At 35.2% G+C, this 20,832-nt stretch overlaps 1 protein-coding gene across 3 annotated transcripts in view; it reads left to right on the top strand.

Moving 5' to 3' along the window:
• The window catches only part of LOC311617529 (uncharacterized protein), a 438,209-nt gene that overhangs the window by 370,863 nt on the left and 46,514 nt on the right, over positions 1 to 20,832 (top strand). Inside the window, exons 1-2 of one of the 3 annotated variants that reach the window (XR_014794117.1) lie at positions 8,109 to 9,389; positions 11,069 to 13,409. The gene's annotated coding sequence lies outside the window, so the exon portion shown is untranslated. Of the gene's footprint in view, positions 1 to 8,108; positions 9,390 to 11,068; positions 13,410 to 20,832 lie in introns of those variants that run through there. The other 2 variants (XR_014794116.1, XM_084873885.1) reach the window with 2 other exon arrangements.

Here is a 20,832-nt window from a genome sequence, read left to right as displayed (position 1 = left end):
TTGACATTGATACAGTCAAGCAATAGAATATTTCCATCTCCATAAAGATTCCTTATGTTATTCTTTTATACCCACACCCATTTTTCTACCTCTCCCATACCAGACTTAGCTCCTTAACTAATAATCTGTTTCCACTCCTATAATTTTACCATTTCAATAATTTTAGAGAATTTTAGAGAATGTGACCTTTGAGAAGTGGCTTTTTTCACTCAGCATAATTTTATTAAAATCATTCAGAAGAGTGGATCAATAGTTTGTTCCTTGCTGTAGCTCATGGTATGGATGGAACAGTTTGTTTGACTACTCATCAGTTCAAGGACATCTGGGTTATTTTCAGTTTTTGACTAATATGTAAAAAGCTGCTATAAACACTCATGTACATGTTTCTGCATGAACAACAACTTTAATTTCTTTGGGATAAATGCACAAGAGTCAAATTGTGGGGTCTTATGGAACACATATGTTTGGTTTTTTAAATAAAATATGCCACGTGTTGCTGTACCATTTTACATCCTATTCAGCAATCAATAGTTTAAGTGGTCCAGTATCTTCAGCAATGTTTACTGTTGTCACTAGTTTTTCAATTTTTGTTTTAGCTCTTCTAGTAGATGTGTAGTGATATTTTATTGTGATTCTAATTTGCATCTTTCTAATGGAAAATGATTATTAACACCTTTTGTTGTGCTTATTTGCCATCTGTATATCCTCGTAGATAAAATGTCTCCTCTTATCTTTTGCCCATTTCCACTTGGATTGTTTTATTTTTTACTGTTGAGTTGTGAGAGTTCTTTGTATTTTCTAAACACTGTTCCTTTTCAGACATGTGGTTTGAAAATATTTTCTTCCCACCTTTACCTTCTCTTTCCGTCTTCTTAATGGAGTCATTTCTGGAGCAAAATTTTTTAATTATAATAAAGACCAATTTATCTATTTTCTTTATGGATTGTGATTCACGGACTCAGATTCCAAAGACTTTGTTCTATGTTATTTTATCGTTTTATATTACATTTTAGTCTGTGACCATCTTAAATTAATTTTTATATGATACTAGTAGCCCTGTGCACGAATCCGTGTGCCAGTAGCTCAACAGTAGCTTGCTGCTGTCAATGGATATCCATTACTCCAGCACCATTTGTGGAAAAGACTATTTTTCTTCTATTAATAGATTTTGCCTCTTTGTCAAAAATAAAGTCAGTTGAGCATATATGTAGGGGTCTATTTCTAGATTTTTCTGTCATGTTCCATTGATCAATGTAGTATTCCTCAACCAATACCATGCAGTCTTGATAACAATCAAATGATAATCAATGACTGTATTTCTTATTAATAATATATTACATAAATATAAATTATGCCTAATATTAATATATTAAGTAATATACTATTATATAGTGAGTCTTGAAATTGGATAATTTCTTCTAATATATTTTTCCTAATTGTTTCAGATATTCTTTGCATTTCTATTTAAAGTTTACAGCAATTTTATCTAACTCTACAAAAAACCTTGAGATTTTGATAGAAATTCTAATAACCCTATAAATCAATTTGGGACGAATTGACATCTTTACTCTGCTGAGACCTGCAATCCATGAAAAAAAAAAAAAGTCTTTCCAGATCTCATAGGTTTCTTTCATCAGCAATTTGTTCATCAGCATAAAAATTCTGTACATTTTTAAAATATGTGTACCTAAATATTTCATTTTTTTTAGTTTTTTTAATTAGCATTGTATTTCTCTCTGTTTGTTTATATGTTATTGCACTACCTAGAATGAAACTTGTAGCACCATGTTGAATATGAGTGATGAGAAATACCATCCTGTCTCACCTGTGATCTTAGAGAGACAATATTTAGTATTTTAAAATTAAAAAGAATGTGCCCTACTAATTTGGGTTGGTGAATAGAGTGTCAGTCCATGGACTGAAGGGCACATACCTGAGTTGTAGGCTCAATCCCCTGGTCTGAGCATGCACAGAAAACAAAAACAACCAATAGATGTGTCTCTCCCACACTGATGTTTCTCTCTTTCTGTCTCCCAGCCCTTCCATTCCACTCTCTAAAGCTCAATGGAAAAATATCCTTGGGTGAGGATTAACAAAAATAAATAAGTAAAATAATGTTAAGTGTAGGATGTTGTTGTACAATATCTTTACCAAATTGAGGGGATCCCCGTTGTCCCTACTTATCAGAGAGGTTTCAATCATGCATGAGTGGATGCTGAATTTTGTCAAACATTTTTTTTCTGTATCCATTGATATCATTGAGTGATTTTTTCCCCTTTAGCTTATTAATGAGGTGAATTATATGGATTAATTTTGGGATAATGAACCAGACTTGCACCCCGGAACGAACCTGAAATGGCCATGCTATATCATTATTTTTATATATTGCTAAATTCTATTTACACATATATTATTAAGATTATTCTTGAGTTTATATTTATGGGAGTTATTAGTCTATACTTTTCTCCTTTTATACATTATTTGTCAGTATAATATAATTATTATAAAATAAATTGAGAATTTTGCATTCTGTTTTCCCTCCAAACTCTGTTGAATTGTTGTTAAAACTTTTTTTAAAAGTTGTTAGAATGGGTTAGGTCCTCCCACAGAAAAGGGCTATTAGTGAAAGACAAGGGCAACACAAGTCTATAGTCCAGTTCAAGCACTGCACCAGCCTTCACTTATTAGCTGTGACAGCCCCGGGTTATGGAAGCTGTGAACAACAGGAGAGACTAGCTATGCAGACCTGTGGGTGGACTCCCTGTACTCACTATGCAATTTTGGGGTAAACTTAGAATAATTCTCAAATAAAAAGTTTTCTATTTAAAAATAAATAAATAAATAAATAAATAAATAAATAAATAAATAAAAGTTGTTAGAATGATTCACCTAAACCAGTAGTTGGCAAACAGCAGCTCACAAGCCACATGAGGCTCTATGGCCCCTTGAGTGTGGCTCTTCCACAAAATACCATGTTCAGGCGCACATGTACAGCGCAATGGAAACTTCATGGCCCATGCGCAGCAGTCAGTTTTTGGCCTGGGCAAGTCTATTTTGAAAAAATGGCATTAGAATACTCAAGGGGCCAAAGAGCCGCTTGTGGCTGGAGAGCCATGGTTTGCCGACCATTGACCTACACCATCTTGGAATTGAGATTTTCTTTAGAGGGAGTTTTTAAATTACAAATTTAATATTCTTAATACTAATAGGGCTATCCAACTATTCTAATTAATGTTGGGTAAGTTGTGGTAATTTGTGGTTTGAAGAATTGGTGCTCTATGTCTAAGTTAAATTCTGAGGGTTAGTGTTCATAGTTTTCCCTTCTTATTATCTTTGGATATCTACAGGGTCTGTAATCATATAGCCTGCTTCATTCCTGAAATTGGTAATTTGTGTCTTCTATTTTATTTGTTAGTTTTACTGGAGGTTTGCCATGTTTATTGAGCTTTTCAAATAACTAACTCATGGCTCCGTTAATTTTTCTCTATTGTTTGTCTGTTTTCAATTTCATTTATTTGTGCTCTTATCCTTAATACTTCTTTCCTTACTTATTTCAGACGAGAAACCTGGTTCTCAAAATTTCGTGCACTGATGGGGAAAGGGGGGATACCTCAGCATGGCCTGTGACCTCTTGCAATCTGGGAGTCCTCAGGGGATATCTGACTGATGGCTTAAGCCCGCTCCCCTGGGCCTAAGTTGTCACTTCTTACACTTTCTCCTGCCACCAATGCTGAGCTCGCTAGTTGTGATTCTGGTTTCTGGCTGGGCATTGCTCCCACTGTGGGAGCGCACTGACCACCAGGGGGCAGCTCCTGCATTGAGCATCTGCCCCCTAGTGGTCAGTGTGTGTCATAGTGACCAGTTGTTCTGCTGTTAGGTCGATTTGCATATTAGCCTTTTATTATATAGGATTGACTTTGCTCTTTTTCTTGGTTCTTAAGGTTAGAACTTTGATTATTGGTTTGAGACTTTTTCTCTTTTCTAATGTATGCAATTAGTACTCTCAGTTTGCCCCCTGAGCACTGCTGTGGCTGCATCCCACATATTTTGCTATGTTGTATTTTCATTCACTCCAATATATTTTTTCCCTTGAAATTCCCTCTGTAACCTATGGATTGTTCAGAAGTAAGTTGATTACTTTCCAAATATTTAGAAATTTCTCTGTTATCTTTCTATTATTGTTTTCTAGTCTGATTTCATTATGGTCCAAAAATACAATGTATGGTTTTGCTTACTTTTAGTTTGTTGAGATTTGTTTTATGAACCAGGATATGACCTGTCTTGGAATATGTTGCTGGGAGCTTTAAAACAATGTGTGTTCTGTTATTCGGGGGTAGTACATTCTAAAAATGTTATTAGATCCTGCTGGTTAACGATGTCCTTGAGGTCTATATTCTTGCAAATTTTCTGTCTAGTTGTTGCAATAGCTGTGTTGAAGTTTATAATTATGATCATGGATTTGTCTATTTTTTTTATCTATTCACCAGTTTTATTCTGACTTTACAGGGGTATTTTTTGTGTGTCTTCTTGATGGATTGTCTTTTTTTTAAATAAGCTTATAATGTTTACCTCTGATTCTGATAATTTTCTTTGCATTAAAGTCTCTTTTGTTTGATATTAATGGTACTACTCCTGCTTTAAAGAATGTTTGCATAATATATTGATGTTTTTTCTTATATTACACATTTGCTTGAGTCTCTGTTTACTTTTTTTAAAGTATATTTCCTCTGTGTGGGTCAGATTTGGGAATTGCTATTGCTCAATCCTTCAGTTTGCTTATTTATTTTTCCCCTCTTCACTTTTTCATTTCCATTATTGTATTTTTCAGTTCTATAATTTCCATCTGGTTGTTCTTTATATCTTCTTTTATTTTGCTAATTGTTTTAATTATTTTAAAAGATGTTTCAACCATGTTCATAATTGCTCATTAGATTTCTCATTAAAGTGTTTTCATGATAATTGCTTTATAATCTTTGTGAGATAATTCTAATATCTCTTTCATCTTGATTATCGTTTTACACTTAGTTTGAGCTTTTCTTGCTTCTTTGTATGACAAGTGATTTAAAATGGAAATCTGGATGTTTTGGGTACATGTTAGGAGACACTGGATGCAGAGAAAAGCGAGTACATATTGTCACTGCCAGGTGTAGGTAGAAGTCTACATCTCCCCCTCCAGCCACCATTAGCACCTAAATAAAAGGACTTCTGAGGTCCTGACTTTCCACTAGCCTCCTCTGTTTGATACAGCCTTAACACGATTGATGAAGGATGTCTCATTACTATTGAGCTGTGATGGAAGTCCAGGGTCCCTACTGTAGTCTCTTCACTGCTACTCTATTTTGGTGGGTTTGGGACGCCCTGCTAGAAATGAAGGTTTCACATCCTACTCAGGCTTCCCTATACTGCCTGGGGCTAGGAAGAGAAGGTTGGGATGCTTTGTTGGAGTCTAACAAGGACGGGTCACTAGGAGTCCCATTGGGACTTTGCAGGGGTGGGGTTTGTGTTTCTGTCGTGTTTGTCTGGAGTAGGGGTGTCGAACTCAATCAGAGAAGGGGCCAAAATCTAAAATCCAGCCTAAATCGCGGGCCGAATGGTTTACTGAACAGTCATAAACTGACAATGTCATAAACTGACAGCGGAGTGCAGTGATGACAGCGCAGTGCGGGCCACATTGCAAGGCCTGGCGGGCTGGATTTGGCCCGCAGGCCTTGTGTTTGACACATGTGGTCTGGAGCAAAGTGATATCTTTCTAGATATTGCCCTTCCCTGGTCCTTCACCTAGAAAGAGCAGTCTTTTACTGGGCTTTTCTGTGCAGGACCAGTTGGTGTCTCCGGGTCCCAGACTCCTCAGCTGCAAGTTTTGGATATCTTAGGCAAAAATAAAATCCAGAGACTTCAACACTGTGTAGTTCTTTAGGTCCTGAGGTCCCTGACTGGTCGGTCTGTCTTCTCTCCATCTTTCCACGTCTCCTTGCATATGTTTTTCATATATTGACCAGGATTGTTTCTAGTTGTATTTAGCAATAGTATTAGGAAAACTAAGTCTATCCCAACGTCCTAAAAGAGAACGTTTCCTGCTTCTTTTTCTTTTCTCTTTTTTAAATGGAGAGGATAATATACAATTTTCACATTAGGTTCTTTAAGGAAGCTAAGCAGAGTTATGAAAAACTAGTAAATTTCGTGTTTAAAAGAGAAAACAAGACAGAGAATGCATCTCTATCTCTAATTTGTTTTTAAATATCCATTTCACGTCTACTTTCCAATTTATACTAGTGTGTTTCTTAGCTAGTTTGATGCCACTAAATGCTCCCTTCGGACTAGCAATACTTAAGTTTAGAAGTGAATGTTTCTCCCTTGGAAGTTCTTCCTGAATGACTGCCACTTGAGGCGTGCCCATGTGATTCACTGCTGTCCCCCTGTGCTTATTATACTTAATAAATATCTGCTGAAAAAGTGAATGAGAGCTAACAATTAAAATGTTTCTTTCTATTAGAGAGTATCTACTTTTTTCTTGCTGTGCTGAGGCAGGGACACGTGTGTCTACAAACCATGCTTGATTCCCTACCAGGCACTCTAAGCATATGTTAGGACATGAGAAAAATTTGTCCAGAATTTCACAATCTAGAAAAAAGCAATTTTAATTTCCTCACCTATGTTAGTTTTTGTTTTATGGTTTAGGATTGTGTTTGTGTGTTTTCTATTACAAATAGGGAAGACACCAGAATAGTTCTTGTGTGTATGAGGGTGTGTGTGTGTGTGTGTGTGTGTGTGTGTATGCACATTTCATTCCTATTGCTCCTAAAGAAAATGACCTTAAAAAAACATGATACAAAAAAAGACCACAGACCATTTTTAGGATATGTTTCCTAGATCCCTGAATTTTTTTTTTTGATGAGTTCTTTTATTAGACAAGTCATGGTTTGATTATTTTTTTTATATCTTTGTCATGCATTATGCAATGTGTGCGTACATGGAAGAGAGGTAACACTAGTCCATCATTTTGCAAAGCCCTTAATATAACTTTATTTTATTTTTTTGCAAACAAAATTATACTTTAGCTAAAGACCCTCCCATCATCAAAACATTTTTTGATGAGAACATGAATCTTTTCAGGACTACTGACTGTGTTTGGTTTAAATACTAGTAAGACTTGCTTTTCTGCTTGACTTTAGATTCTGCTTAAGGAAATGGTGAAAGATTTAATTCACTGTACTTTTGTTAAGAACGATGGAAATGTTTGTCCATGGGAACTTCGGTCCCCTGCTAGAATGGAAATTCATTGGGGAGGGGGGACCGTTTCATTTTATTGCCTAAGAGCTGCATCTTTCAAAGGCATCTTTCATGCAAGACAGGCAAACTGTAGCTTGGGAAAGGCACAGAAAGAGCACTCCTTACATGAGTCAGTCTCAGCAAACAAGCACAGCAGCTGTGCTAGGTGGCTAGGAGATTACCCCGGGACCCAGTCAGTCGCAGGGTTTTGTGTGGTCTAAGAGACAACTGGCTCTTCTCTCAGGGGGCCACTTGGAGGGAGATGGCAGCAATCACGCATCCCCACGGCTGCCAGTGGGTCCCGTGGCTGTGGAGGACAAAACCGGTGCCAGATAAAAATCAGAAAGTAATAAAAAGCAAGAAGACTCTCGGAGCTTTTAAATCTTCCTGTGAGAAATGAAAACAAACGTCCTAGGCGTGTGTGTTGCTTGTTGCCTTCAAATCATGAAGCAAAGGAAGCAAAGGAAACAGAGACAGGGGTGCCTTAAACTTGGAATGCTTGCAGGGCGGTCAGCCTTTTCATTTGAGAACCATTTGGGCGTGTTGTGAAATAAAGTTGCAGAGTAGGCATGTGCAGACTTTTTTTTTTTTTCCTCTCTCCCTTTTGCTACATTTAGTAGGAAAGATCCTTCCCTTCCCCGCCCCTGAACTACAAGAAGCCAGAGTTTTCTGTGCAAACAGGCACTGAAGCATCAGATTCACTTTGGGCGACTCTTCGCATTCCAAGTCATCATTGCATTAGGCAGCACAATCCCATCTCTGGTTGATGGGCAGGGAAAGTGGGCAGCGTGCCAGGTAGACGTTTCCATGACTCCCAGCCCCCAAAGGTGATGCTTTTTTTTTTTTTTTCTTTCCTGCTAATTCAATGAAGAGTGGGCTGAACTTTGGGTCTAAACGAGACAATAGCTGCCTTCGCAGTATCAGCAGAATGGTCGGTGGGAACGCGCTCCACATTTGGCAGAGGACCATGTGACCCGACGGCTGAGATTTTGTGACGGTGCCAACGGAGGAGGGAGAGCCTTGGAGAGCAGCAACCACCGTCCTGACTTTTTTTTTTTTCCTTCTTTTTGCTAGCCCGGCTCTCAGAAAATGGTGGATCTTAATACTTGACTTTAGCCAGACTCAGCAAGCCACTGAGCTTTGAAGCACAACTTCGCCTTTATGCTGGGTTTTTGGCAGGCCACCAGGAGGCTGTCCCTTTTCACGCCTGATAAATTCTGCTGCTTATCTCTAAATAGGAAAAAGAAGAAAAAAAAAGGGAGGGGGGGATATAAACAGAATATTGAGGCATAACAAGTGAATCCTAAAATTGTGTGTGTGCATTTCAGGGTGTTTTTTTGTTGTTGTTGTTTTTTGCCTTTTCTTACTGCTGATTTTTTTTTTTTTTTAATGTTCCTATCCTTTCTGCTTGCTGAAGAATCCAAGGAGGATTTTTTTTTTTTTTTTGGGGGGGGGGGTGGTTTATAATGAACAGGCATTTGGACTGGGCAAACAGGACGCCAGCAGCAGTGATCATGAGATCATTGCAGCCATGTAGCACCCTGGCAGCCTGCCTCCTCACCCTTTTTGGTCCCGGAGCCCAACGTGTGCAGCCCTCATTTCTAAAGTCAGCGCAGCCCGGAAGGATTCCTGGTCTCTCCCACCCCTGGCCACTGTGCTGCCAGGAACGGCAAGGATTGGTGCAGCTTCTGCGCAGTGCTTTGTGCCTGGAATACCAATACCGAGGAGGAGGAAGAAAGAGAAGACCGAGCACCCTGGTCCTCTTTTTTTTCTGCAAGACATACCAGGAGCCCCGAAGAAGAAATGCAAACTAAAAGGAACCCGAGTGTGTCCCACTCCGTGCAACAATGACGGGGGGAAAAAAAAATGAGACTTTTCCTGCTAAAAACAAAAACAAACAAAAATCCAAACCAAAACAAACTAAAAAAAAAAAAAAAAAAAAAAAAGCAAACATTGGCTTGTAGAACTACAGAGGCATCGAGCTTTGTAAAAGCAAGCAGCTTTGTAAGGCAGCATAAGCAAATGAGCCTTCTTTCTTTTTATTATTATTATTATTTTTTTTTTAATGTGACCTAATGAGCAATGTATTGCGCTTGGTGAAATCGCACCTTTCGTCTCAGGTATAACTTTTTTGTTGTTGTTGTTCTTCCTAAGCCTGCTCTTCTGTAAGAGAGAATCCTTGAACTTTCAGTTTCCTCTGAACTCATCGCCCACTTTACTCTGATTAACTTTTTTCCTTCTGCTCTCTTGCTCTAATCCTGATTAGAATAGCAATTAACTAAAACAGAACAACCTCTATGAAAAAAAGTTGGTACATGTTTTTATTTCTGATATACATAGAAGTTTTGGAAAAGGATTCATATGTTATCTGTGCTTTTTGCGTACAGGATTAGTTTTTGCTATCTAAGAAAACTTGAGCGTTCAACTAAATCTTTCATGGGCTTGTGACTCATAATTTTAAATGTGAAAGAAGAAACTTTTTGAACTTCTAAAAAAAAGTCCTATTAGTAGATGCATTAAAATGCTGGTAAATAAAATTAGTTAGGGGGGATTTATATTTCAATATTTTACCAGGATTTCAGTATAACCAAAATAGGGCTGAAAAGGTTATGTTCTCAGTTGCTAAGTAGGAAAGAAGCTTGTTCCACAATAATACTGCCTTTTAAAATATACTTTAAAATAAGCATTTGTCTTAGAGCCGTTGCAGAGTGCATTGGAAATAGCCATTAAGTATTTTAGTGGAAAAAGTACATGTAAACTTGTCTTAAGTGTCTAGTAATGTATTGGCTCAGCAGATAAATACATTGCATTCTAATAATTATGTCTGTTTGTGTAACTAAATAGCTGAGGAGTATAAGCATTTTATAGCAAAACCCAGTTTTGATTCATTTAATGGGTAAGGATTAACAAATGTATTTCACTTATTTAATTTTGATTAAAACTTTATAATTATGTTTAAAATTAAAAAATAAAATGCTTTTGAAATTATAGCATTATAAATGAAGCCTATAATGTGTATAATACAAACTGATACTATCATATTTTCCATAAATAGACTAAACATTGGCAAACTTGTGCTTTTAAAATCATATTTCATTATACTGAAAATACATAGGGGAAACAAAGAATAAATATAGGACTGGTGAGTTCTACTTTCTTTTTGGTTATTCTACAAAGAATTATGGGGAATAACAAACATCTTATATACTGATAACATTAAAATAAAATGCTTTATTAAGTTTATGGGTTATTGTTCCCTAATTATTTTTTTTTAAATAGCTCTTGTTCCTTTATGCTGCCTTAGCTAATGGAACATCAACTTTCACAGTCCTAATTAACATTTATAAACCTGTTTTCATGTTTCAAGATCCTCCAGTTGAAAAACATTATTTTAAATGTTATTTTTAGAAACCATTAATCTCTACACTCTTAATTATCTTATTAAGCTCATGCCAAATCCAAATCTCTTTTCAGCTTTCACTAGTTCATTGTACAAGAAAGACCCAGTCGCTTCTTTAACAGCCATGGCTCCTTTCACTTTCAAAACTGTTCCTGTGAAAATAACACCAACCAAAATGAATGCATAAACGCAAACTATGAAACCACATTATGTGACATATGAGTAGCCTTGGGTGGGGCTCTAGGAGTCTTCCAAGCCTTAAAAAAAATAGTTTAAAAGGTTTTGCCCATTTTGATATTGTGCTTTCTTCTCGATCGTCCACCTTCACTCCCACCATCCACCCAGATGCTCCTTCTAGACAGCAGTTGTCTGATATTTCTCCTTTTGTGCTTGTTTTAGGGACAAACTTAAAATGGATATGAGAAGTGAAGAAAGTGATCCTAGGAGAAAATCATCTCAGGTAAAAATAAAAAGTAAAAAAAAAAAAAAGCAATGTATATTTAATATTTTGAAGAAAAAAGCAAAATAATTTTGACTGTTAGTTATAAGAGTTCGTTTCATATTCTTTGTGAATCTAGCTGTTGGAATTTTAATTGATGGCTTGAGAATTTATATTACCCGCCTCTGAAAAAATTTTTGTCTGAGTTTATGAGCAATATACTGTTTGAGTCACTTTGAATGTATTCTAGATATCCATACATATAACATAGTTGAAATATGGTTGAATAAGAAGTTGTTTAGGAAAAAATGAATTATTTTATAATTTGTTGTGCCATATAAAAGGAAGTGAAATCTGGGAGGAGGAGGGAATAAAGTCATGCTTTAAAAAAAAATATATGATCTCATAAGACAATGAAACCAAAATATACATTTTTATAGTTATGATAAACCCAAAACAGATGCTACCATTTATTTCACATCTGAATTTGTGAACTTACGTTGAAAGATTTTACTAGAGTTAAATGCATGAATCTTGAATGTTGATTTTTAAAAACTTATTAATAAGTAGAAAATTTGAAAACAAATAATGGTAAAAATTATGGAGACCAAATTCTGTGTGTAAAGTCTATAAAACACATTTTATATTATTTATTTCAAAATATGTAAATATACAGTAATTTTTATGTAGTGTTACTATTTTTACAATGAAGGTATAATTGAAAAATGCTAAATATGTGGATATGAGTAAAACAATGAGTGCACAAGTTATAATGTTGTTGCTGTAGAGTTTATACTCTTAAAAAACATATATGTGGCTAGCTTTATGTTTATTTTTGTACGTTTGATCATGGTCTGGTGATTTAAATGTTTTAATAACCTTTTAACCTAACTTGTGGATGAGATGAGAGATATGTTTTAAATATATCATTTTTGAAAACTACATTTAAATATATGGTGTATAAGAGAGATGATATCCTGTTTTTCTGAAATAGATCTGGAGTATAAATGTTAGCGCACAGGAGTGATAATAATGCTATAAATGTGTGATTAATTTTAATTTTCTGATATTTACTCATCTAAATATTGTTAATTTCAGTATTATTTCAAGTACAGCCAGCTATGTATATATTTAGGACTTTTAAGTAACTTCCTTCCATACTCTGCCTAGTCAACAAATTTTACTTATTTTATGAGAAAGTTATATGTTATCAATTTCTTGAAACCACTAACTGAGGTTTTATAGGAATTAGAACAAACACAGGCTAACTCTTACACAATTAGCTTAATAGTTGATTTTGTCTTAATTATAGGCTCATAACACTATATTCATGCCTCACAATTACATAATTCATACATGCATGTATGGATTATTTTTTTCTTTTAAAACTCATCATTAGTTAAAATAGTCTAATTCTAAAATACTATTAAAACAAAAGTAATCTGTGAAAAATCTTTTCATAAAGTATTTTAAAATTCTTATATGTATATATATAAACCTTCATTTACTTTAGAATACTTACTTTAGAATGCTTTTAGCTGGGGATAGGCGTAAATACTTAGAGCATTTCAGCATTTAAAATTTTTATGCTAAAAGATCAGTATTATTATTTTCATCTACTAATTTCATCAGATATTTTAAACAAATTCTACTTTAATAAGGAGCCCATGTGAGAGGTTGCCCATTGGCATAAACCCGTAGATCCGATCTTGTGGTGAAGTTGACCGCACAAGCTCGCTTCTATGGGTCTGTGTCAGTGTGGTGATGTGACAAAATCCTATACACAATGCTGTTAACTAATATTTCAATCAAACTCCTGTAAAAACCTAGTTGATTACTTTTGAAGTAATTACATTTTATTTTTGTTTTTTTTTAATGAATATATTAATCCTCATCTGTCTTACAAGGCAGGTTTAATTGTTGACCACTTGGAAGAGTCTGTAGCAAAGCCATTCAAATTTGAATGCACATTGAGTAAATTGTTTAAGAAACTTGTTTTTTTTGTTTGTTTGTTTGTTTTTTTCATAGCAAGTTATGAACCAAGATCTGAATAGATCCTGTCCAGAAATGCCAGCTCCCATTATAGTGGTTAGTGTACCTCATCAACTTCAAAAAGAAAATTAAAGATGATGTTCGGATCGATGTGTTACTAGTAATCCTTTTTCTCTTGAAAAAGGAAGCTGAATGCTACTGACTTTTAATATTATTAATTGCTAGTACAGCTATGCTGGGAGAGATGTCAGAGAACATTTTGTTTGACCTATGCTGGAAACCCAAGAGGTTAGGATAATCCTAGTTGACACATAGTAAGTTAATTGGTAAAATGTTAGAACATTATATCTACATCCTTGCCAAGCCCTTAGGTGTCTGGCCACCATATTTGGAGGAGCTGACTGAAGATATGATAAGGAGTTTGAAGCGACAGTGGAAGCTGTGTGCATCCGGGTTGAGGTAGTAGGTTGTATGGTTTAGAGTTATACCCTGGGAGTTAACTGTACAACCTTCTAGCTTTCCTTGGAGCACACTTGAGCCATCGAGGAATTCTTCATCACTTTAATGTAATTGAGCCAATTTCTGTGCGAGAAGGTAATGTGTCATGAGTATTTTTAATAAATTGAGTCTTTATTACATTAAAACAATCTTTTTGCCTCTAATTACTAGGTTATTCTATTATATCTACTTATAAACACTGGAAAAAAGGTATTTCTTATAGGTCATTACTCAGTGATCCAATATTTTTAAGAACTAATAAGTGGTGACTTAAACTATATTAATATTGCACCTTTTTCACCCTTAGATTCACAAAATTTGACACCTAATTTTGTAAGTTGATCATTGGTCTTTCTTTATATTTTCATTGGATACTCAGATAATACAGTAAAAAAAAAAAAAAAAAGTTTGAATATTATATCATGAAGTATCAATGACTTCCGTAGCACATTGCCTGAGTCCTTCTTATGACACATCACTTTCTCCTTTATGTTATGTTAAGTGCTTGCTTATTTTTTTCCATACTAGACTGTAAGCCCCATGAGGGCAAAGTCCATGCATATTTCTCATTGTATCCCCTGGAATGCCTTAACACAAAGTAAGAACCAGATATTTATCGGATGAATGAATAGAGTATAAGATTTCACTATGTGATTTTTTCTATTGAATATTTGGTTTAATTACAATGGTGGTCGCAGATCTGAGTTTTGTTTATTGTTTCTAAAATTCCCCTAAATTTAATTCCCAGACTGCTCTGATTCAATAACATCCTAGACAAAATTTAAAATTTAGGGGTGCTTTATACCTAAAATAAAAATAATAGAATAAATTTATTTTTTATTAATAAGTTCATTATAGTTTATAATATTAAATTTAGATTGTGCATATTTCTTTTGAATTTTTAAATTTCTTAATTTCCAGATGAATGGTTTGTATTTTAGCGTCAATTTTAAAATTAGCTTTCTGTATTCTGTTTGCTTCCCTTAATCTTCTGCCCTTTACACTTGTACCATATATCTGTTGTATAAACCAAAAAACTAAATGAGAATCATGTCAAGAAATCTGTAATACCAAAAGCATAATATGCTAATTAGACTGGACGTCCTTCCAGACGAAGCCTCAGCAGCAGGGGCCAAGGCAGAGGGCAGCTGCAGCGGCAGCAGGGAATGAGCCCCTTGCATGAATTTCATGCACCAGGTCTTTAGTTGATAATAAATACGTATATGGGGCATAATTTGAGGTTTAGATCACATTTTTGTTTAAAGAAAAGACACCCACAGTATCCTGTTTGTACAAAGCAAATGAGTCTCTTTGGAATCCATTAGCTTGCTGTTAACTTTAGTGGCAGTGAATGTTGCAATTTATATGGAGAGGCAAGTTTAGGTAGATCATCTTTTAGTCACAGAATTAAATAGTTGCAGATATTAGAACTAATTTAAACTCTAAGCATGAAACATTGAATACACAAGAAAAGATTTTTAGACACAGATATATGTTAAAATTATTGAATACATGAGAAAATCTTTGTAGATATATGTTAAAAACCATTAAGACCCTGGTGGTGTGTTGATGAGCTTTCTAGAGAACACCGGCATTCAGAATATCTCAGAATTTAGGATTTACCAACAATGGTAGAGAAGAAGGAACTTTTGAGGCACCAACAGGAGGAACACATGAAACTTAGAAAGCCAAATAGCAATGATTTCAAGCAAAATTATTTGGCATGCAGAAGTTAAAGAATAGTAGTCTCTAACAAAAGAAAAGTCTTTTGAAGGATTAATCAAGACACAATGAATAAGAGGCAGGAGAGAAGAGAGCAAGAAAGAGACCAAGAGAGAATGGACAGATGAAAAAGACAGTGACTCCTAGCAAAGAGAAACAAAGATGTGTCTAATAATAGCAGTTCAACACAAAGGTGGAAGAAATAGACAACTGGATGGTAAACAATTAAATTTTTGTGAATAATTTAACCTTTGAGAACTAGGATACCTTTCTTGTGTGTGAATGTTTGCATTTGTGTGTATTCCAATACTTAGTTTATAAATTTGGAGACCAAGTCTTGTACACATTGATGGCCCAAATAGAATACTATTGCCAATAAATTCTTGTTTCTGTGCAGTGCAATGAAGTATATCACAGAAACCAACTATGATATGTGGTACAAGAATAATCTTATAAAAGTACTATGATAAATGCATCAAATTGTGGGTCTCTCAACTACTCTATCTAAAGCACATATGTCAAACACAAGGCCCGCGGGCCAAATCCAGCCTGCCAGGCCTTGCAATGTGGCCCGCACCGCGCTGTCATCACTGCACTCCGCTGTCAGTTTATGACATTGTCAGTTTATGACTGTTCAGTAAACCATTCGGCCCGCGATTTAGGCTGGATTTTAGATTTTGGCCCCTTCTCTGATTGAGTTCGACACCCCTAAAGCAAGCTGGTATTATAGAAGAATGGTTGAAAAGTGGCATAGATGTAGCTATGACATTTTGTATTAGTCAGGCAGAAATCATAATTCTAAAAGGCAGAGGATATAATTAGCATTAGTGAAGAAAATAGGGTGAGAATATGATATGGGAGAGTTATGCTTTCACTGGTGATTAACAATATATTTTCCACCTGTTGGGATTCTTTAACTTACTATTTTTATAAAATAACTAGAGGCCTTGTGCATCAAATTCATGCATCGGGGGGTGTCCCTCAGCCCAGCCTGCACCCTCTCCAATCTGAGGTCCCCTCAAGGGATGTCTGACGGCCCATTTAGGCCCAATCCTGATGGGCAGTTGTATATCCCTTTTACAATCCAGGACTGCTGGCTCCCAACAGCTCGCCTGCCTGCCAGCCTGATCATTCCTTAACCACTCCCCTGCCAGCCTGATCCATGCCTAAGTTCTCCCTTGTCTGCCTGATTGACCCTAACTGTCCCCTGCAGGCCTGGTTGCCTCCAACTGCCCTCCCCTGCCAGCCTTGTCACCCCCAACTTCCCTCTCCTGCTGATCTGGTCACCCCCAACTTTCCTCTTCTGATGGCCTGGTCACCCCTAAATGCCCTCCCCTGTAGGCTTGATCACCCACAAATGCCCTCACTTGCAGGCCTAGTTCCTCCCAACTGCCCTCCCCGGCTGGCCATCTTGTGGTGGCCATCTTGTGTCCACATGAGGGCAGCCATCTTTGACCACATGTGGGCAGCCATCTTGTGTGTTGGAGTGATGGTCAATGTGCATATTATTCTTTTATTAGATAGGATTTTTAATGACAAATGCATAAATTGATAGGATTATATTTAAAGAAACTAAGATTCAGGGCCATTGCTGGTGTCACTACCTAGAAATAGTTACGTTAGTTTGGGAAAATATATATTTATAGAGTTAACTTTTAGTGTGGGAACAACTATGCATATTCAATAATTTCCAGTAATCATATTTTACTGAATACCAGGGTTTCCACATTTGGTAACAGAGGAAGTGTGACAATTTAGGAAATAATTAAATATCAGTAAATCATAATCTACTTAACCAATGTCTCTTGATGTTTTGGGATACTAAATTGGATATATTAGATAGATAGATAGATAGATAGATAGATAGATAGATAGATAGATAGATCTTTATGTATGTAGTGGCTGGTTTACCTTAAATTCTTTGGGAATGAGGCATAAAATAGTTGGAGTGGGAAGGAAGGGAGAGAAGAAGGAAAGACAAGGAAAACCAATTGCAAAGCAATTGATTGGGCCTTACCAGAAAAGCCTAATTTAGTTCATCGCATTGAACTAAATTGGCCAAAGTAACTATGGGAAAATCAGAAAGCTTATTTGGTAATTGGCCTAAGTCTCCTTGAAACAATCCAGCAGTACATGAACTGTTATTAGAATGAGTCACATTCTGTATAATCATTTTGTTTCTGTTATTCCCTGTTTTCAAAGGCTGATTCATGAGCACAAGTGATTCTCCAAGATCCCTCAAATGATGTGATACAGGATTCTGCCTCCTGAGCAGTATTTTACACCCACACCTAGTTTCTCTTCAACAGAATATAGGGATAAACTCTTGAGAACACTGATCTTGATTACGCCCATGCCAGCCCCTAAAAGATCCTTAGGGAAAACTATGAGTGATCATTAGGTGAAGGTCCTGAGGTATTAAGAGAGCATTTATCTCTTGCTTGCTTACTAATTTCTACCATTCACTACACCTTCTAAGCAAACCCATTACTTGATAAGGTTTTTCAAGATTCTTATGCATGACCTCTCTATCCAGAAAGCCTCTACTCTTTCTCTAAGAGCAATTTACATAGGTTTGGATCCTCATAGCCCTTGCATCTTTTATTCCCATAAGGTTTTTCTAACTTCAATGAATAGTAAATATGAATTAAAAGGGACTGTGACTTACTTTTGTACCTCCTGTAATGTATATTCTTTAACAGTTAGATTGAGTTAAACTGTAGGTCACTTCTAAGCAATGATATTTGCATGTTAAAATAGACTATACTTCATCAGTGAAATCTTGTGTTAATCAAGATATTTCTCCAGAACATGTCATTATGATATACAAGATTTTTAAGACTATCTATAAGTTCTGTAGGCCAGATTTAATTAAGCATGTGATACACCATTTGAATGTGATTTATGAAACTAGCATATTCTACTATTTATGTTAAATCTAAGCTCTTCATGTACAAAAATATCTTTTTCAAAACCCACAACTCCTACATAGTTCTCAGTTTATAGGATGAATTCAAGCACTCTTTGGTGAATGAACAAAAAAAATTTCAATGAAATAAAAATATGTGATACAGGAGTGATTCTACATTGAAACTTTAAATTTTTAATTCTTCCAACTTTAAAAATATTAGATATTAAGACAAATTAGGAATATCACTTTTAAATTTTGGGAAGACTATTAGATGGGAGTTCTTGATTTATAAAGTGGCATTGTTTTGTGCATGCCTTTATTTTTAACCTCACACTATGCTATGTGTAATGTGTAAGGTAAATAAACTGCCCATGTTTCCTCCCTACATCTTATTCCCCTGAACTCCCAATTCTGTTTCTCTTCACTCAGTCTCTTAGAAATATTACTTGACTGGAATCATATTAAGCCTTGGGTTTCCCGTCACATATAATTTTATGGTTGGGGTCACCACAACATGAGGAACAGTATTAAAGGGTCACAGCATTGGAAAGGTTAAGAACCACTGCTCTAGAAGTTTAGCCAATTAATTAAATTATGCATATTATTAATTAAATTGCATATATATCATATACTGTATAATATTTAAAATTTTACATATCTAATTACATATATAAACTATAATTTGAAATATATGTGAATTGATGCATAGATAGATTGGTAGACAGACAGATTTATATTTGTAAGAGAAGGCTTTCAATGCTATCAAGTTTACTACTTATTCAACTTCCTGGCACATCAAAAGGTATGAAGGAGCAACCTTAAAGCACTATTCTTACAGTTTTTGAGAAATCATGAATTCCTAAGATAAACCTAACAAGAGCTGGGACATTTTCCTCAGAAAAATAAACACACCCTCATATATTTAAAGTACTTACAACTATTTTTAGATAGCAATTTTAAGTCAGAGAAATCAAAAGATTAAATAAAGTGAACACAAAGTTCAAGTGTTCTCATCTCAATATAATCTTACACTCAGGCACGTATATATATTTTAAGAGTAAAGTAACTGGTGTTGTTGTTAATTATATTTTATTGTGTTATAATATTGTGTTAGAACCAGTTGTGCATACATCTAGAACTAGAACTAGATCAGGTTCCTGTCTTACATTGTAATTTAATCTGATAAACTAAAATCTGGTAAGTAGAAATGACAAAACCAACTATGACATAACTGAGTTTATAGTAATAAAAGAGACATGTATTTGTAATTTTGCTATGTGTAGCATGAGCATTTTTACTTAATACAATTTGAATTAGTAGTTGACCAGTTAATCCACAAAGATTTTTGAAGAAACAGATCCTAAAAATTAACATATATATAATACATATTTTGTTTAAATTTTAAAACTTGGAAAAAAAAATTGAAAGCTTGATTATATATTTATTTCCCAGTGTTTTTATCAAAGCCAAGAAATATTTTGAGTTTGGGTTGCTGTTCACAGATCTTCATCATTTTAGTCTCATAATGCATCATCTATGAATTATAATTTTTTGTTGTTTCATAAATGTCTTTAAGTATAAATCAAATACAAAAAAATGAAAGCAGAATCCTATGTTCTCTATGATTTTTCTAATTTTTAAAACTTGTTCTACCTACATCTAACTCAATAGCATTTTAAAAAATATGTTTTTATTGGTTTTAGAGAGACAGGAAGGGAAAGGAGAGAGAGAGGGAAACATCAGTTGCCTTCCATACACATCCAGGGCTAGAACCTACAATCTGGGTATGACCAGGAATCAAACCCATGACCATTTAGTGCACAGGACTAAGCTCACCCAATTGAGCTTTACCAGCCAGGCTCGATAGCAGTTTTAAAGGGACTGAATTTCAAAAATTCTCCAGTATATCTCATCTCTTATTATTTTTATACTCATAATTAAATTGGTTTGTATAGTATTTAATTACATTATACAATTTCATATCTACCCAACAGGCATATACTGGTTTGGGAATAGACATAATTGACTACCTACCAGAAAGCATACAAATCATTTGTTGGGAACAGAAATACTTGGGTGTTCTAGAACTTTCTAAGGCAATAAAATGTTTTCTTCATTGCCCTAAACAGTAGCCACAAGCCATATGTGGATATTGAACATTTGAAATGTGGCTAGTGTGATTGAAAAATTGAATTATACATTTAGCTAATTTTTATTTAAGTAGTTATGTGTGGCTAGAATCTAGTGTATTGGACAGTGGAATACTGGAAAGTGGCTCTCTTGCAGTTGGCATGCCGGTGGCATCTGTGGAAAATGTTAGGTAATCTGTATTGGTGCATGGTTAAGAGTACTTCTGTAGTTGAAGTAGTTTTGAGGAGAAAAATGGCTTTGGAAACTCAAGTTGATTTGGAATTTAATTAGTTTTTGTTTTATTTTTTTGTTTATTCTGCTCCTATTTGGGTACCGATTTAGCTTTCTGGATTTTAAAACTTTATGCACACAAAGGAAGTCAAAACATTAGGAATTGCAGAGGTTTGAAACTCTTTCTGAAGCATTCCATCAACATAAACCTACCTATAAAGTAGTCATTGCTTCTCACAT

This window comes from Pipistrellus hanaki (assembly GCF_964339955.1).
Source record: "Pipistrellus hanaki genome assembly, chromosome: 2".
NCBI classification, from domain to species: Eukaryota; Metazoa; Chordata; class Mammalia; order Chiroptera; family Vespertilionidae; genus Pipistrellus; species Pipistrellus hanaki.
Note: the sequence above shows the minus strand (reverse complement) of the source record. Positions and strands in the feature narration are given on the sequence as shown.